The sequence below is a fragment of the Pseudophryne corroboree genome, chromosome 4 (assembly GCF_028390025.1).
Source record: "Pseudophryne corroboree isolate aPseCor3 chromosome 4, aPseCor3.hap2, whole genome shotgun sequence".
Classification (NCBI taxonomy): Eukaryota; Metazoa; Chordata; class Amphibia; order Anura; family Myobatrachidae; genus Pseudophryne; species Pseudophryne corroboree.
Window position 1 is genome coordinate 606907071 of NC_086447.1, and position 14709 is coordinate 606921779.

At 44.5% G+C, this 14709-nt stretch overlaps 1 protein-coding gene across 1 annotated transcript in view; it reads right to left on the reverse strand.

Annotated features, from left to right (window-relative positions):
* RNASET2 (ribonuclease T2) overlaps positions 1–6391 on the reverse strand; it is a 206181-nt gene extending 199790 nt beyond the window's left edge. Inside the window, exon 1 of the mRNA XM_063917598.1 lies at positions 6221–6391. The gene's annotated coding sequence lies outside the window, so the exon portion shown is untranslated. The remainder of the gene's footprint in view (positions 1–6220) is intronic.
* Positions 6392–14709: the final 8318 nt, after the last annotated feature.

Here is a 14709-nt window from a genome sequence, read left to right on the forward strand (position 1 = left end):
ATATCTCCCATTTATCACTTTACCAGTGCTTTTATCACATCCCCCCCCCCCCCCCACCTTTGTTTCAATCTGTGAGGAGGAACAACGGAAGCCCTCAATCAAAACACACGAGACAAAGCGTCTGCATTGGCCAATTGTCTTCCTGACCTGTACTCTACTGTAAACTTAAAGTTTTGCAATGCCAAAAACCATCTTGTTATTCTCCGATTGCTCTCATTATTCTTAGAAATTCATTTTAACTGGGCATGATCAGTGATCAAACCTGAATTATCTTCTCAACAAGCAGTACCAGAGTTTCTATTGCCCACTTTATTGCCAATGCTTCTTTTGTGACAGTGGCATAGTTTCTTTCATGTACATGTACAGGATGTTCTTTACCCTCTTTGTTCTGGGACAGGCGGACTGTACCTATCCCTACATCTGAAGCTAAAATTAGTTTGCACCTCAAATTCCCTTTTAAAGGCAGGCATCACCAGAACTGGTTGGGGGTTCAGTATGAAATCCCGACTGTCGGGATACCGGCGGTCAAAATACCGCCGACTAAATCATGATAGTCAGAATCCTGACCTCGAGCACAGTGTCCCCTTGAGGGCTCACTGCACTCGCCACGCTTCAGGCCCAGTGATGACCACACTAATCTATTCCCCCTTGGGTGGTGGCATGACCCACCACCCAAGAGGGGTTTCGGGGCGGGTGGTCGTTATTCCGACCATTGGCATTTCAATGGGTGTTGGGATTTCGTTGTCAGGATTTCGACCGCATATAGAATTAAACTCTGACTTTAGTACAATGGAAAACTGGTTAAACAGTTTTCACACACACACTGATGCCTGGTCTAATTAGCATTCAAAAATCATGACCTGCTCACTGACACAGATACCTGTATTTAAGGACAATAGCTTCCACACACTTCCTGTGGAAGACACGTCCCCATAAATTGGTTCTAGGCCAGAATAAGTTGGATTGGAATGTGGAATATAATTAGATGGAGTGAAATGTGAATTGCACCTGCATAAGTTAGTGCAATGGAGGATGTGTTTGTTTCAAAGGTACAGACTGAGAATGGGAATTACTGGAATAGCTAAATCAGCGCATATGTACGTATTATACACTGTATTGTAGTTTATATATTATGTTGGTTCGTACAAGATGGCTACTGCCATGTGCCTTTTTATGGCCTAACTTGGAGACATAGTATGGTGGCATTGTTATAGTATTGTGAAGCTTGAGGATGTTATAGCTATAATCATAGGCTGAAATCAGTGTTTTTGGTAATGGATGTGTGTATAATTATTGAGTACTGCACATTTACCGGAAATGACAAGACACCATGCAGCATGTGGCCTGAGCACTTGCTGTCCCTCCTCTGCACATGCCCACACAGGATCTAGCCTCTAGGCATAACTCTCTCTCTGTATTTCTCTTTAATCTCTCTCATGTCTTACATTGTATTTAACAAATAATGTTTAATGATATATGTGAAATTTATGAGTATTAATAGTTTATGTAAATACATTCTTACGTTTTACATTCTATATGGCTGGCGTGCATTCTTTCATGAATAGAATATTCCTAATGATTTTAAAGGTATATTTCTAGGTACAACCTTTTGGGAGTATGTTATTAAAAGGTACATAATTAGTAATTCATTATTAGAAATCACTAAATGGTTAAAATTATATATTTGCTTCGAAAATATGAGTTTAATAGTATAATACAAACAAGGAATAGGAACAGAAGAAGGAAAAAGGAACCCCTTATCACAATGCTACTTTCAATGCCTGAAAAGCCCTTTTCTGCTTCAGGATTCCATGTAATAGTAACTTTCTGTTTGCTCTTAGTAAGGTGGGACAGCAGTTGGACAGCAATGTGGCAAAATTGGGTATAAACCTTCTATAATACCCCATGATTTCTAAGAATGCTCTTTGGTCGTGGACAATTTTGTATTGCTTCAATTTCATTAAGTTCGTGCTTTATCAAACCTTTGTCAACAGTGTACCCAAGATACTTTACTTCTTCCATCCCAAAACAAGTTTTTTTGGGGGCTGGCTATCAAGTGTACTGCTTGTACTCTGGGTAAGTGACACTGCCAGTCAAGACTATAGAGGGATTACATCATCCAGATAAGCAGCAGCATACTGTCTATGGGGGGTCATTCTGACCCGACCGCATGCTGCAGTTTATCGCAGCGGTGCGATCGGGTCAGAACTGCACATGCGCCGGCGCCGCAGTGCGCCGACGCATGCCAGATGGCCGAAGGCCGCCAGGCCACTACGATCGCCTCTGCCTGATTAACAGAGGCAGTCCCTGGGCGGGGCGCAACGGCGGCGTTTGGCCGCCATTTGTGGGCGCGGTCCGGCCAACGCAGGCGTGGCCGGACCGTACGGGGGGGGGGGGGGGGCTGCAGCAGCTGCGTGACGTCACATGCAGCCGCTGCAGGCCGGGGAGCGACGAGTAGCTCCCGGCCAGCACGCTAAAGCTGCGCTGGTCGGGAGCTACTCTTGAAGTGCAAATGCATCGCCACTGTGCGATGCCTTTGTACTTCTGCAGGGGGGGGGGGGGCGGCACTCACATGCGAGGCGGGATAGTCCTGTGCTGGGTGTCCCCCCGCATGTCAGTGTGAATGATCGTAGCTGTGCTAAATTTAGCACAGCTACGATCATATCGGAATAACCCCCATGGTGCCTTAGAATTCTATCCATCATCCTTTGAAAGGTGATAGGTGCCCCATGTAACCCAAATGGCAACATCTTACATTGGAACAACACTTCTGGTGCAGAACTGCACAGGAAAAATGTCATGCCGTTTCTGAGTAGCTCCAGACCTACTCCTATCTTGCGATGACTGCAGTCTGTTTAGTTCCTGGTTTGATGTCAGAAACACTCCCTGCGTTCAGGCAGCCACTCCCCCGTTTCTCCAGCCACTCCTATTTTTTTCCCGGCATGCATGCGGTTTTTAGCACACTTCTTGAAAACGCTGAGTTGCTGCCCAGAAACACCCACTTCCTGTCAATCATACTACGAACACTTGAGCGACTGATAAACGTCACTCAACCTTCTGTAAAACTGCAAACTTTTGTGTGAAAGTACTTAGCGCATGCGCGTTGCGTACCATGCGCATGCGCATAAATGCAGTTTTTCCACCTGATCGCTGCGCTGCGAAAAACGGCAGCGAGCGATCAACTTGGAATGAGGGCCCATATCTTCAGAAAGATATTAGTACATTAGAGACTTTACAAAGAAGGATAACTACAATGGTGCATGGCCTATATCACATAACATACCCAGAAAGACTAAATAATCTCAATAGGTATAGTTTGGAGTAGAGAAGGAAAAGGGTGGAAATGATAAAAACTTTTAAATATATCAAGGGTTTTAACAAAGCCCAGGAAGGAAAACATTTTTCAAATGAAGAGAAGTATTAGAAGATGAGGACTTGCACTGAAACTGGATGAAGGTAGGTTCGGGGAAATTTGAGGAAAAATTACTTCAGAAAGGGTAGTGGACAAGTGGAATAGCTACCCATCAGAGGTGGTAGAGGTATGCATGGAATAGACATAAGGCTATCCTTACAAAGAAATAAAGATCAAATAAGGTTTGAGGTAAAAATATGGTTAAAAAAAAAGGGCAGGCTAGATGGGACAAATGGTTCTTATCTGCCGTCAAATACTATGTTTCCTTGTTATGAGAAATTCTTTAGCCTCCTGCTATTGAACAGTTGAGAGGGTTTTAGCTATTATTACTTTGGAAACCAAAGGCACTGGCTTTACTGGAGAGGCTGGGATGGCTGATATAGCTGCTCTATCCTTCCAAGGTTTTATAAGATTTACATGGTAGATCTGTTTTGGCTTTCTTTTCCCAGGGTGGTACACTTTATAATTGACCTACCCCACTTTTTCTAGGATTGCCACTTAGACAAAAGTTTACTTTTAACAGATATAGGGCCTAATTCTGAGTTGATCGCAGCAGCAAATTTGTTAGCAGTTGGGCAAAACCATGGCCCTCATTCCGAGTTGTTCGCTCGCAAGCTGCTTTTAGCAGCATTGCACACGCTAAGCCGCCGCCTACTGGGAGTGAATCTTAGCTTCTCAGAATTGCGAACAAAAGATTCTCAAAATTGCGAATAGAAATTTCTTAGCAGTTTCTGAGTAGCTCGACACTTACTCGGCAACTGCGATCAGTTCAGTCAGTTTCGTTCCTGGTTTGACGTCACAAACACACCCAGCGTTCGCCCAGACACTCCCCCGTTTGTCCAGCCACTCCCGCGTTTTTCCCAGAAACGGCAGCGTTTTTTCACACACACCCATAAAACGGTCCGTTTCCGCGCAGAAACACCCACTTCCTGTCAATCACACTCCGATCACCAGAACGAAGAAAAAACCTCGTAATGCCGTGAGTAAAATACCTAACTGTTGAGTAAAATAACTAAGCGCATGCGCTCTGCGAACATTGCGCATGCGCAGTAAGCGACTAATCGCAAAATAGAGAAAATCGTCAACGAGCGAACAACTCGGAATGAGGGCCCATGTGCACTGCAGGAGGAACAGATATAACATGTGCAGAGAGAGTTAGATTTGGGTGGGGTGTGTTCAAACTGAAATCTAAATTGCAGTGTAAAAATAAAGCAGACAGTATTTACCCTGCACAGAAACGAAATAACCCACCCAAATCTAACTCCCTCTGAAAATGTTATATCTACCCCACCTGCAGTGCACATGGGCCCTCATTCCGAGTTGTTCGCTCGTTGTGCTGCAGTGCACATGGTTTTGGCCAATTGCTAACAAACTTGCTGCTGCGATCAACTCAGAATTACCCCCATAGCCAGGTATATCCAGGTTGCAATGCAGCCGCAGGTGTGCATGCATTGCAGGACCGCCTCACCGCACCAGAGCATTCCAGGGTGTGACTATTCACACCCTGGCAGCTGCACCATGCATTCTGTATGGGCGGGAGAATGCATTGACTTGGCATGATGCGGCTGCATAACAAGCTGTGATGCAGCTGTGGGAACCAAAACAAGCATTCTGTAGTCAGAAGCAATGACACGCAACCAGGCATTGTGATTGTACACCCTCTGCTGTGTCTGTTGGGCCTGTTCCAAGTGCTCTGTCATTATTGGCACCACTGCAGTCATTCTTTTCTGCATCTGAGAAACATGCTCACTAACAGTTTTATAAGGACTGGATTGCTCCTCCCAGGTGTCTTTTGCAATGTGCAGCAATTCCCTTAAGTGTCTCCCGTGCAACAAATCAATAGGTCAAAACACTGTGGAGGATTGGGGAACCTTTCTTAAGGACAGCAATAAATAAGGTATAAATAATCCCAATGTCTTCCATCTTTATCCACCACTTTCTTTACCATGATTTTTAAAGTTTTGTTAAAAATCTCCACTAAACCATCAGTCTGGTGGTGATAAAGGGAGGTTCTTAACGGAGTAATTATGACCAGCGGAATAATTATTTCATGATTTGTGACATAAATGGGGTACCCTGATCAGCCAGGATTTCCTTAGGTATTCCCAACCTGCTGAAGACATGTACTAGTTCTCTAGCAATGGCCATTGTTGACATATTGCACAATGGTATTGGTTCCTGGTATCTTATTAGCATAATCCATTATCACCAGAATATATTGATGGCCCCGGACAGATTTTGTTAGAGGTTCAACAAAATCAATAGCTATTTTCTGAAACGGAATGTCAAAAATTGATAATGGGACAAGCAGGGCCGGTGCTAGGGTGTTCGGTGCCCCCCCTGCAAACTATAAATTTGCGCCCTCCCGTACATTACAAAGGGACAGCGCGTGTTAAAAAAAGGTATGTGGTCTAACAAGAAAGGTAGTACACATAACGCCCCAGTAGTAGCGTAGCTTACACATAACGTCCCTGGTAGTAGCGCAGCTCACACATAATGCCCCAGTAATAGCGCAGTTTACACATAACCCCCCCAGTAGTAGCGCAGCTTACACATAACGCCACTGCTAGTAGTGCAGATTAAACATAACGCCCACAGTAGTATCGCAGCCTACACATAATGACCCCGCTAGTATCGCAGTTTCCACATAAAGCCCCTGGTAGCAGCGCAGCTTACACATAAAACCCCCTGGTAGTAGCACAGCTCACACGTAATGCCCACAGAAGTGTGAATACACACACACCCTGGCCCCCACACACATACACACACTCACATACACACTTTCTCAGTCAGTCTCTCTCCACTTACTTATTACAGTCTGGCAGGCTGGAACCGGAGCAGCATGTCATCCTCCTTAGCAGTCTGTTGGTCCATGTAGCCCCGTCCCCTCAGTCCATGTAGCCCAACCCTCTAGTCTGTGTAGCTCCACCCACTTTTCAATCCCCAACAATGACACTGTCATCAGGGGGAGGAGGTGGCTTCTTCATGCTGCCGGCGCTGCTGCCTGTCAGTGTGACAGTTACAGCAGCAGGGGGAACAGGGCAGCGCAGCAGTTGGGACGCAGAGCAGGGAGGGCGCCTCTCCAGCCCGGCACCAACCTGCTCTGCATCCCTTTGCTGAGCGAGTAGCGCTGGGCCTGGGGACAAGCAGACTTTTAAAATGTGGCCTTTGAGCATGATACTGACATTCAGGGCATGATGCACAATATTCAGATACCTCTTTATGGACTCCGGACAAGAAAACGCTGGGGCACAATAATCTTCATTAAACCCATATTACCCAAACTATTTCATTACATCCATATTTACCTCTGTTGTATGATGATGTCATTAGTTATTCTATACTCTTCCAGACAATGTAATCGTCTACATTAATAGTGAATACCAACTAAAGTTAACAGTCTGCCCATGATGGTACTGTATGATTTCATCCCCGTTGCAGAGAAACAATCATATACTGTAGGTAAGATAAATCTTGTGCTGACCCAATGATACCCATATGGGGGGAGGGAGCAAAAAACATGAGTCTTCTGGGTCCCAAGATTTCTGTTCCTGGCCCTGGGCTTATCTTCTGGCTCAGCCATGGCAGAATTCCATCTATGTGGACAATGTCAGTGTTTGTGTGTGTGTGGCTATTGGGAGCGGGGACAGCAATGATGACATGTGCCAGTCCAGGAAGTAAGAGTGGTGTATACAGGTAAGCATGCTGCTCCCTGCACCCTGTGTGACAGCTGTGGGTGGGTGCCTGCAAGCAGTAAGTACTCATAGAACTATTGCCCACCAGGGCAGTGATGGAGCTGTGGAGATACAGATGTGTCCCTACACATCTTACATTCTAATCGTGGCAAGTTCCCATGATTAGTGTGCCTGTGGATGTACGCATGTACTGTAGATGCACCCATGATCCATAGGATCACATGATGCATACCTTCCCACGAACGGGTCACAGGCTTCCATGAATAAATGCAATTGCAGCATATTTGTACACGCGACAGGTTTGCAAGTAAGATGAATGCAGACATATCTGTAGGGATCTACCATGCCCTGCACTGGCACTTCATGGGTGCATCAATTGTTACACTATGGGGCAGTGTGTGTGTGTGTGTGTGTGTGTGTGTGGCTATGGAGAAAGTGAGTGAGGTAGGCAGAGGGGCAAAGGAAATTCTCATCCTGGGCTCCACCAAAAGTGGCACTGTCCTTGCTGTATAGCTATAATCACTTGTTTGTTATTGTTAATGTGTGAATTATTATAAAAACATTGATTTTTATTTTACTTTACGGTGACCTCTGCCTTGTTTAAATATAGGTAATAAAAGTTATCCTTTATTTATTATCTACTTAGAAGAGTGCCCCAAGGAAGTCCTTTTTTTCCCTCGCTATTTATATTTTTATCATTTATTATTATTATTGTTAATTTATATGGCGTCACAAAGGTTCTGCAGCGCCTTACAAAGTACTGAACATAAACAAATGAGCAAAACAAGAAAACAATGACTTACAGTACAAGACAATGTAGGACAAATACATAGTATATTAACATTGCTGCATCAGAGGACTGGACACTGAAATAATCTTCAGGGTGGTGGAAACCGAACGATAGGTGCCGTTATAGCGAATATAGAGCAGAAAATAGTCTAAAATAGGAAAAAGCACATAAGGGGAGAGGGCCCTGCTCGTGAGATCTTACATTCTGAAGAGGAGGGGGTAGACAGACAGGGGTGACACAGATGGATAGAAGTGAGCCATGTAGCAGAGGGTTTAGGATGAGTGATGGGGTAGTAGTGAACATGTAGCAGAGGGTTAGGATAAGAGATGGCTGGGTTTGAAGAAGTGGGTCTTGAGAGCCCATTTAACGTTTTGAGAGGTGGAGAGTCTGATTGGGAGTGGTAGAGCATTCCATAGGTAGGGAGCACCACGGCCAAAATCTTGGTGGCAGGAACAGAAGGAAGAAATTAGTTGGCAGGAGAGGCGGGATGAATTTGTGGAGAAAAGGGTGTGGGTGGGATAAGGTCAGATATGTAAATGGGAGAAGAATGGGTGAGGACTTTGTAAGTGTTAGAAGCTTGAATTGTATTCAGAAAGGGAAGGGGAGCCAGAGCTGGGCTTGTAAGAGAAGAAAACTGGATGCAGGGATTAACTCAATTTGAGTTGAAGTTTTGCAAAAAACCACAAAACTACAACTCCTTTCCCTAGCATGCGGGGAGCCGCCCAGCACAGTGCAAAGCACCCCAACATGCCAGGTCCCGCACCCCCCCCCCCCCACACACTGAGATGCAAGCGCTTTGCTAAACAGCAAAGCACTGGCATCTTTAGGGTAGCCCCCTGCCTTCGCAGCAGTCGCTGGGCCGCCATGTGTGACATCACGCAGCGGCCTTCCCCCACAAATAGTCCAGAAACGCCTCCGCTGTCCGGACCTTAGCACCCCCAATGCTGCAACACTGCCCAGAAAACGCTGCCCCCGCCGAGACTTAGGTTGCGATTCCATGTGATAGCAATCCAAGTCCTGGCGCATGCGCAGTGGCAAGTGTGAATGCGCAGAAATCGCCAAATATCAATTTACGCACTTTTGCTAATGAGGCTGAATCAGGTCCGTAGTACTATTAATAGGAAGATGAGCCTGGCAGCAGCATTGAGGATAGATTGAAGAGATAGAGAATTTGTCAAGGAGGCCAGAGATTACAGTAGTCTAATCTGGTGATGGCCAGTGAGTGGATGCGGGTCTTAGTAGCACCCAGGGTGAGAAAGGGTCTGATCCTGGAAATATTTTTGAGATGGAAACGGCAGGACTGCGAGAGGTACTGAATGTGTGGTTTGAAGGAGACGGAGGAGTCAAGGATAACTTCAAGTAGCGTACTTGAGGGCTAGAGGAGATAGTTGTGCCATTAAGAGACAGTGAAATTGTGGGAGGCGAGGTTATGTGGGAGGGTGGGAAGAATATCAGCGCAGTCTTAGACATGTTAAGTTTAAGAAAGCACTGGGACATCCAAGAAGGAACAGCTGGAGATACAAGTGAGGAGAGGGGGGAGGTCAGAGGAGGAAAGAGTAGATTTGAGTGTCATCAGCATAGAGATATTGGAAGTCGAAAGAGTGAATGAGCTCACCTAAAGAGAATGTATAGAGTGAGAAAAGGAGAAGTCCAAGTACAGAACCCAGAACCTTGGGGGACACCTACTGTTAAGGGAAGTGCAGGAGAGGTGGAGTTATGAGAGGAGACAGAGAAGGAGCAGTCAGAGAGGTACAGATGTAGCCACGCTCATTTTTGCTGTGATGCAGCATGCTGCAACATGGCTTGCTGCATGGCATGCCGGGCTGCGACTATACGCAGCCGGAGATCGCTCTATTAATTCCTAATTAAATGAACTGAGTGATTGCTGGCTAGGAATAGTCACAGCCTGGCATGCCATGCAGCATGCCGTGATGCAGCATACCGAGCATGGCTACATTTATAGGAGGACAGACAGGAGAGAGCAGTATCACGCAGGAGGAAGGACTTGCAGGAGGAGAGGATGGGCCACAGTGTCAAAAGCAGCAGAGAGGTCAAGGAGAATAAGTAGAATTTTGTGAGAGCAGTTTCAGAGGAGTGGAGAGGCAGACTGAAATGGGTCAAGCGGGTGGTGGGAGGAAAGAAAGGAAGTAAGGGAGCTGTAGACAATACACTGAAGGAGTTTGGGGGCAAAAGGGAGGAGAGAGATGGGTCGGTAGTTGAAAAGAGTGTTAGGATCAAGTGTAGATTTTTATTAAGAATAGGGGAGACAAGGGCATGCTTGAAGGCAGAAGGGACAGTGCCTGATGAAAGGGAAAGATTGAGGAGGTGGGCAAGATGGAACAGGCAGAAGGACAGCGGTAATGGAGGAGGGATAGGGTGGTTGGAGTGGAAGACCAGATGAGGGTCATTTCTTCATCTCCTATTACAGGGGGAAAAAGAAGTCAGTGTTGGTGAGATGGATGGGGAGGGTGGACAGGGAAGAGGGGGAAGATTGTTGATGGTCTGTTGGGATGAGATGTCCTGATGTATAATATGTAAACCACTGCCCTTGGTTGCTCCACCAACCTTTAATACATGCAAAATCTATTTTCAATCCAATAATTCTTAATGTTTATTTAATTTTATTATTTGGAAACTATATTTACTATTATACATACTGAAGATCAAGGGCAGAATCCCTTTTTCCTTTGTACTATATGACCTATAGCACAACCAACAATGTTCATTTATATATGTATATCAGATAAGTTACTGTTTCACACTGTATTCGAAGTGCTGTGTAAATAAAGATATTGGCCCTCATTCCGAGTTGTTCGCTCGCTAGCTGCTTTTAGCAGCATTGCACACGCTAGGCCGCCGCCCTCTGGGAGTGTATCTTAGCTTAGCAAAATAGCGAACGAAAGATTAGCAGAATTGCTACTAAATAATTCCTTGCAGTTTCTGAGCAGCTCCAGACCTACTCCTAGACTGCGATCACCTCAGTCCATTTAGTTAATGGTTTGACGTCACAAACACGCCCTGCGTTCGGCCAGTCACTCCCCCCGTTTCTCCAGCCACTCCTGCGTTTTTATCTGGCATGCCTGCGTTTTTTAGCACACTCCCTGAAAACGGCCAGTTTCCGCCCAGAAACACCCACTTCCTGTCAATCACACTACGATCACTCGAGCGATGAAAAAACGTTGCTCGACCTTGTGTAAATCTACAAAGTTTTGTGTGAAAGTACTTAGCGCATGCGCGCTGCGTACCATGCGCATGCGCATTTTTTTTACTTAATCGCTGCACTGCGAAAATCGGCAGCGAGCGAACAACTCAGAATGGCCACCATAGTTGTATCTTACCTATTGTCCTGTGTGATCCATGAATATAAAGGATAGGGTATATAGGTGCTCTAGTACCCCATATCCTGACATGTCAGAGAAGGCATTATTAAATTGATCTGCTTGTTATGTTGAGCAACTATTTTTGAACAGTTCTTACAGTATAATTGTGGTACAAAACCCTCACTTAAAATAAATAAGCCACACTTCAGCCCCTTCTGATTTTACCACTTTCTCTCTCTCTTCCTACAGCTCTATTATGGCTCTACTGTGGTGTAACGTGTATAAACGCCTCTACTGTGGCATAACATGTATAAGCGGCTCTGCTGTTTTGTGTAATGTGTATAAGCGTCTCTGCTGTGTTGTGTAATATGGGACTCTACTGTGTGGCGTAAAGTGTACAAGGGTTACTACTGTGTGGTGTAATGTGAATAACGGACACAACTGATGTCATGTGAAAAACAGACACTACTGTGAGTTGTAATCTGAACTGGTACTAATTTGTGGCCACGTCCCTATATATTTGTTGCATGCCTTCGGCATGCACTGTCCCTATTTTAAACACGGGGTTTGCCCAAAGGAAACTTTTGCCCTGAGATCCACAAGGTCTAGAACCGGCCCTGTCACCAATTTAGGATTATTAAATATTTTTTATTTTCAAATGTGACATTTCAGTGCAGGAGAGGGGGCGCCGAAACATACCCTTGCTCTGGGCACCATGACACCTAGCTACGCCTCTGCTTTTGGGGGCCATATTGCAGAGTAACACAGGGCTGCCAGGCCCCAGTGATCTTCTTACTTCAGTAACTGCATCATATATGCATTAATTAGCAGAGAAGGAATAGGGGAATGGCATCCTCTCTTCCCAATACTGTGTCAGCCACCAGCGTGTCCATCCTGCATTCAAAGCTGAAGGAAGTGAATAGTCATTGAAGTTCTGCTGTACCGACTGTATGAAGAGCACAGAAGTACAGCTGCATGAGAAGTGGTTGGATGCAGTGTCGGCACTGCCGTCAGTGACACCTGGGGCGGGCATTAGCCCTAGTGTGAGTACCCAATAAGGGTGTGTGCCCAGCATCCCCGGAGATGCTAGGCAGACCCTGGATTCTAGTGCATGTCTTCTCAGTGACAGGAGCCGGGCACTGTAGGACAATGTCATAGTGCAGCACCCGGCTCCCGTCACAGCATTTTGGTGTCACCCCCCTGGAAGGGTGACACTTGGGTGCAGTCTACACCCCCTACCACCACTGTGACACCTCTGGTTGAATGGCATGGCAGGGGACAGCTCAGGTGGCTTATGGGATTGGAAAACACTTGCCCACAAACCATTTATTGTGCATGAAATGCTTCTCTTTCATGAGCTTTAGAGTACAAATTAAGATCCAACTCTTTTCTTCCTCTTAACATTGTGAAATACTGTATACTTTTAAATGTTTTGGCAAATGTGAAACATTGTATATTTATTTCTTTGAATGACATCTGGATCAGTAACTAAGAGCAGCCAGAAAATGTTACAAATTATTGCATGTAATTTAGATAAAAAAATATTGCACGTAATTTCAATTGTGAAACATAATTGAACAACTGATATCTTTATTAAATAAACTGCACTCATAGTATCATGTAATACGTCCTATTAAATGGAAACAGCAAATGAGGGTGGATTCATTGTATCTGGTAAAACTAACAAACAGCATGAAGATTGACAAAGTAACTACTTCTCTTTCAGAGGAGGCTACAGATTTGCACACTACAAATGTCGGTTATTTTCCTCCTACAGTGTAAGCAAAATAATGAAAAACTTGATATTAAATATGGTTGTGTATTATTTAGAAAATTCAGAGGTCTAACCATTTCCTGTTCTTCAGCAAAGTTATTTAATTTCAGGAGCAATATGGTTAAAGACGATTGGCTTGTAAGAAATCTGTGAAACTAACCAACGGATAACTACCATGCTATGAGTGTGTACAGTGCAGTTCTTATAAGAAAAATACCATATAACCTCCAACAAGAGGCAACGATACTCAGAGACAGACATACTGTAGTTGTGCTTCAAATATTGTCTATCAAATATCACTGTAGGATCGGTTATATTGTAGGAGTAACCCAGACACAAACAAAAAACAACCACAAGAATGCCGGTTTATGCAATTTTCCTGCTTAGCAACTGAGATTTCTTTTAGGGGAAACAAATCAGAAACCTGTAAGTGTGTTGTGCAAATAAGTTTTACCGTTGCAATTCATTTCATTAGAAATATTGCATAGCTTTGATAATTTTGTTATAACGTCTATTATCTTCCACAACTTGGGTAGTCATTTCTCCTTACTAGAAGGTACCACTGGTATTATTGTTGTACACTAGAAAGTACAATAAAGCTTAACCAGAAAACAACATTCTATGGACTTCTGCATATTTTTTTGGAATACTGCATCAAAAAGCAAAAGCATTTCATTTTGCTTTAATGAAGAAGTCCAGTTTTGTTACATGCTGACTAAACCCCCTTTCCCTAATACCTGAAGCTGGTAGCAATATTGCTCAAATACTCACTCCCAAGAGAGCTGAATTAAAGTACTTCTATTAAGGTAATGGGGAAACCAGGTGGGAAGATTGCCCTATTTACTATATGGTGCACAAAAAAGGAGGGGATTATACAAACTTTGTTCAAGATAACTAGTACCTTATAGAACCAAGGGGGAGAATTTAGTCAGAGTAATGTGCTACCGAAACAGGCGGGTAAAGGCAAACCACAACCAATAACTTCACTGGTTTCATCTCGCTTCCCATAAAGGTATACAGGGAAATAAGCAGAGACTGCCTAGTGTATTAGACTGTAGCATTTGTAGTCATATACTGCAGTGATGTCCAGTGCCACATTCTCTGAACAAAGTTCCCCCTAAAGATTTCACCACTACTTTTTAAACTAACAATAAGAATATCACAACTTACACCACAGAGATGTACTCCCAGTCAGTGGTCAGGCAGAAGCTAGTGGTGTGCAGTCTCACATCTCTTTTACTGACATGGGAAACTTAGCACAGCTACAATATTAAAACAAACCATCAGGGCACACACAAAGAGAAGAAAAAAATAAGATTTTACTCACCGGTAAATCTATTTCTCGTAGTCCGTAGTGGATGCTGGGGACTCCGTAAGGACCATGGGGAATAGACGGGCTCCGCAGGAGACTGGGCACTCTAAGAAAGATTTAGTACTACTGGTGTGCACTGGCTCCTCCCTCTATGCCCCTCCTCCAGACCTCAGTTAAGGAAACTGTGCCCGGAAGAGCTGACATTATAAGGAAAGGATTTTGGAATCCAGGGTAAGACTCATACCAGCCACACCAATCACACCGTATAACTTGTGATAAACTTACCCAGTCAACAGTATGAACAACAACAGAGCATCAACAATGGATGCCCACATAACATAACCCTTTATTAAGCAATAACTATGTACACGTATTGCAGAAAGTCCGCACTTGGGACGGGCGCCCA